Genomic DNA, 6,000 nt, shown 5'->3' on the forward strand with positions numbered 1-6,000 from the left:
ACCTTCAGAAAAATACTTCGAGAATAAAAATTGGATGCTTATTTCAGGGACAGTTGCTTTGGGTAATATTTTAATTTGTCGGAGGATAATAATGCCCGTTTTCAAATGGCCATGGTGTATGATCTTCTCAAACATAGGTTTATGTATGAAAATAAAGATAAGATGGATAAGATGTAGATAAATTATTGTGGCATGCTAGTTTATTTTGGTTGGAAGGAGTTTGCTATAGTTACTAGACTAAAATGTTATCCTCTTTTTCATATATCTATTGTAACAAAAAAAGCACCCTACACACCAAAAGACAAGTCAAGTGATGGTGATGACTTGTTTTTCCTTGTTGGTCCAAGCTTCAAAAATATAAATTTGATAGAAGAGTTGAGAGGTAAAAGACTTTCAAAGAAGCACAAGCAATCATTGTGCTTGAGTTGGTTTGTATATAATATTCTTTGGGCGAGAAATGTTAACAACAACATACTATTTGGTTTAATAAAGCTCTGCTAGTATCTTGAGGCATTTAACAACTATCCTTGGGGTCATGAAAGCTTCAAAATGACTATTAAATATTTATTGACTCCATTAACACCAAATACAGTCAACTTATATGACTTTCTATAGGCTTTCATAGTAAATATTTTTTTATGTTTCATTTATTTTTTATTGAATAATTCTTTTGATTTATTCGCATAATTTTATAGGTTTGGGCATTTGAAGCCATTCCTTATCTCAAACAACAAGTGAGTTATGAAGAAGAAGTTTCATGTTCAAGAATCCTGAGATGGTTGTCGGCCAAAAATGATAAAATGTAAAACTTCTTAATTTTTTTTAATCCCAAAAGAAGTAATAAGTATAATTTCAATTACGTTTTTATTTTAATAAATAATTTAATCATCATTCTAATATATGTGCTGATTTATATTAGATTGTGCAATCGTGGCTTGATCTGACTAATCGAGAATTGAAGATGTCATTTTTATTACTTTACGATCTGTGAAAACTTTATCGGATCCTAAGGTAATTGATAGAATAAAAAAAATTGATTAGAGTAACAACCATCAAAAGAAAAACACTTTGGGAGGGTGAGCTTATTCTTGATGTTGTTGTTGTTGATGGTGCTACTAGTGGTGATAGAGTTATTGGTGGTGGTGGTAGTGGTAATGGAGTTGTTGTTGGTGGGGTAGTAGTGATGGTGCTGCTGTTGAGGTTGGTGGTGTTGATAAGTTGGGTGATGCTCCTCTTACAATTTTCAAAACAAGAAATAATCATGATTATGATCTGGTTTTACTAATTTTGGTGGTCAATATACCCCTTCTTTAAATTAGCATACTACAAATTTCTCACACGTAAAGGGTAGTCAATCTTTTGGAGATCTTTCCCCTCCTAGCTTATGTTATGCATGCTAATATCAAAAGTGCAAGAAAAAACACGATTGAGTGATTAATGCTAGTAATAATGCATTAACTGCTGCTGTAGGGAAATTGACATCTAAGAGGGGTGTCATTCCATCAAAGAGAATTTCAGAACCATTCACTCCATTAAAGGTTAAGGTTAAGAGGAGAAAAAAAAATTTCCAAGGTATTATCAAATATCAAAAAAGAAAATTTGTAACTCCTCTTTCTTGCACTGTTTAGCAATGTACAAGGGCCACATGAGAGTAGAATAAGCTAAAAAAGGTAGTATTTATCATCCGTTCCAATAAATTGGGATATCCGTTGCAACATATTACCCATCTGTTACATAACTTTATGTTTCATTTTGTTTGTATATTTGTGATAAGCATTGACAATTCTAACTTTTCAGATGGATGTCACAGTACATATTACTATTGAACAACATACTATCATAGTTGATAATTCATCAAATGCTTTTAAATAGGCAGAAAAAGTGAAGTCTATCAATCCAGGTGAAAGTTTGGAAGAGCGTCAAAATTATTCCTTTGAACAGTTCAACATCTCAAACGAGGTCCCAACACAGTTGAGCAACACTTATTCGGAATGAATTATCGATGGACTGTTAAAATTTTATGCCAAGAAGTATGCAACATCATAAATCATTTTTAAAAATTTTGATTCATAAACTTGTTCTGATGCAAACACGATATTAACACATATAAATCATGCAAAAAATAAAATGACGACCACTACAAATTGAAATAATCGGGTTATAGATTTGATTTCATCTTTATTGTTGCACATCTCACAACAAATAATTGATTCTATTTGATGTAACAGCCCAAAACTTGCTAGAATGATGAGGTTTAAATGTCATTATCTTACTATTAATATTATATTTGATGTCCATTCTTGTTTAAGTATATCTATTAAATAATTTTATTTTTACTTAATTGTAATATTTTACTACCTCTGAAAGAAGGTTAAGTTGCAAACACAATAACAATACATATACCAACAACCAATTGTTTGTTCAAAGTATATATCGATAAGACCTACGAAAGGTATCGTCAAAAACATCTGAAAGTTGCTTAAAACAAGAAATATTTTAGCAACATCATAAAAAGTTTTGGCATTGCAGATGGCCTACCTTGACATTTGATCGACGAAGTATACATCCCAGAAAATTGTGATGGTGAGTTCCATTGGGTGTTGGTTGTGGTTGTTCTAAAAGAAAGGCGCATCTGAGTTTATGACTCCATGTCGGCAAAGACACGTTCTAGGCCATCGCCCGAGATCGAAAAGCTGACCATAATATTGCCTACTTACCTTCAGTTAAGTGTTTTTTTTGGATTAAAAGATTAATACTGATTGTTCGACGATTGAAGCATACCAGGATAAAATGGATAAAATGGGTGATAGCCATTTTTTACAGGGTAATCCATTTGATGTCGAATATGTTGAAGGAATTGCTCAACAATATAGTGGTACCTTATAAGTACTTATCATGATTTATTTTCATAAATTTTGTAACTCTTACATTAATTAGATATGTATTGTCTAATTTTTACAAATATAGGGATTGTGGTATTTTTATTGCCGCTTATACCGAGTATTTAAGGATGAATTACAAGTACCAAATGATGTAGTTGATGCCGAATTACTCTGTAAAAGGTATGCTACACTTTTGTGGAATTATAGAAGTGCGAAGTCTCAAAAAGGATACATAAATGACAATGAAGATCCACCACGACCAAAGCCGAATTTCATACCACTGGATGAAGCATAACTAGTCATTATTTAGTAGATCTCTATCACTTGATTTTATAAATATTGGTTTCAAAACGTAAATTGTAAATATTTATCATATATACGTATACAATTTTATATTTCATTTATTTAATGTAATTTGTAAAGGCTTGGATTTATTTTTTATGAATTTTATTTTAATTAATGACCAGTTATTTTCTCATGAATTCTATTTTATCCTTAGATTTAAACTTATTAATTGAAATGGATTACTAAATTCAAATATTACAACAAATGCATTATCTGTTGCAATAGATGACACATCTATTGAAAATTATCAAATAAATATAGACATTTGTTGCAACAAATAACATATCTGTTGCTATAAATGTTTCATCTGTTGGAAATTATCAAACAGGTATAGGCATGTATTGCAACATATGGTCTTCTGTTGGAAGAGTTGTTTTGATTTATTTTAATAGATGATCCATCTATTGCAACAAATAGAGCATCTGTTGTGTAATACCCCAAATTTCTAAGCTCTAAACCCCTCAAAGATCGACCACTAGGTTAGATTTCCAATGCCGCAAGTCTCGTCTCGATCCGATGTCGTGGCAAGAAGCCGTGCAATTTTTCCTTTAAGTGTTAGTCAGCTGCCAGTGTCTACGACTTATGTGACGACCCGTAATCGTACATTATGAGTTGTTACAAGTAGTCGTAGTCACAACAGAAAGGACCTTCAGCTTTAGCCTAGTGGCTATGACCACTTCACGAATCATAATAAAAAATTATGAGTCCTTAGGAGGGACTCATAGTCACAACAGTGTTCAACCAAGAATTTATTCCAGTGGTTACGAGTCCAACACACTATTAGTAGTCAGACATTATGACTTTTTGTATGGACCCCACAATCTAACCAGTAAAGGATCTAAGAATCAAGCCTCAGACTACGACTCCACTTAACAACTCATATCCAGTCGTAACGAGTCATAGGACATCATAGCCAAACCATAATGGACCCCAGACCTTAGGGTTCCATTACGACTCATACCACGATGACTAATCGTAATGAGTCTTGAAGAGAGTCTTAAAGACTAGGAGCGGGTTTTTCCTGCACGTTCTCTTAGGTACTTCTAAGTATTTACCCACTCCTTTAAAAGACAAAACACATCACTTAGGCTTCCAAAAGGGTAGTATAAAAGACCAAAACTTCCCCAATTCATAAATTAGTCGTATTTTCACCCAGAGCAGTTGTAAGGGGCGATTTTCTCTTCTCCCAAGAAATAACTAGGGTTCTTTAAGTTCAAGTACAATTCCAAGAAATTCATCCAAGCTTCTACATTCAGGTTTATGGGATATTCATCAATGGACGCCTTCACCCATTGAGTCCCAAGAAATTCCCAAAATTTACAAATACAAACCCTTTTCCCCTTTTTATAGAGTTTTAAGTTAAATATGAATTTTATCATATCTTTCTCTTAGTTGTTTGGATTATGTACCATGAAAATATGTGTCCTTATGAGAATTGTGTTTCCCTGTGTTTGATAATCTCTATTGTCCATATCAAAATTAGTGATTGACATGTTACGTACTATTCATGATTCTCTATACTATGTTCAGTTTTACATCTTTCATGATCAATTGTATTAGTCTATGCTGGTGGGTTATGGATACCCGATACTTAGGGCTTAAATATGCATCAGTTTACAAGTTCATGATTTTCCTAATTTATGTGTATAGTATTAATTTTCAGAATACCATGACTTGAGCATATCAGTTATCAGTTTATGTTTTAATTATACTTCAGAGTCTTTCAGTAGAGAGTAAGACTTAACACCAAGTGAACGCAGGGATAGAGGCTCCCCGTTAGTTAGGCATGAGTCATTAGTAGCAGTCCCTAAGATCTAGAACTACGTTGCCACCGTAGGTTATAAGGGGTCCTCCGTTATTAGAGACATGACACCTAGTCCTTTGGGACATCAGATTAGTGGATCCACTCCAGCCAGTATTGGTATCCTTGGTAAGGTATCGACACCCTTCTAACTGGATTTACATGTTGGACCTTAATTATCTTAGATTGGGGTATGTCTGTTGTAGTTATCTCCCACAGTTTCAGTTCAGTATTTATAATTATGTTATGTTCAGGTTTCCATGACCAAGTGTTCAATATAACAGTTATTCAGATTATTTTAGTACATGCTTATACTTGGTCTTGCATTCAATTTTTATGTTCATGCATTCATGCTCAGTACATTTATTTATTTCAGTTAGCTTCAATCTCACATACCAGTATATTTAAAGTACTGATCGCATACTCTCTTTTGCACTATGTTTTCGTATAACATACGCTCAGATGCTCAGTTCCCAGATTATACTTGGTCTGTTCTTGTACCACCCAACAACAGTCATGGTGAGTCCTGATTCATCGAGGATCGATTATCAGTAACTACTTTCAGTACCTTATTTGATTTTGGTTAGTCGGAGTTAGTTGGGGGATTGTCCCATCAACTCCCATGTTTTAGAGGCTTTCAGACAGTCAGTTAGTTAAACATGTTTTACAGTTGATATATTTCAGACATTGTTGATATTATTTTGGTTATCAGATACTTCTAAATGACTATCACACAGTATTATATTATTTCCTTTCAGTACTCATAACATGTGCCAGATCATGGGTTAGCTTAGGGTCACTTATGAATTTGAACACCGTGTTGCGACTAGGAGGTAGCCTCGAGTCGTGATATATTATGATATAAACATGAAGAGCTCAAAGAGTACAAGGTATTATGGAAGGTTCAAGCTTCGGATTTTGCAACTGATTGAAGATCTTTTGGAGCCTTTTCAAAGCCTTGTCTAAGTGAAG

Source organism: Capsicum annuum, unplaced genomic scaffold (assembly GCF_002878395.1).
Source record: "Capsicum annuum cultivar UCD-10X-F1 unplaced genomic scaffold, UCD10Xv1.1 ctg3198, whole genome shotgun sequence".
Lineage (NCBI taxonomy): Eukaryota > Viridiplantae > Streptophyta > Magnoliopsida > Solanales > Solanaceae > Capsicum > Capsicum annuum.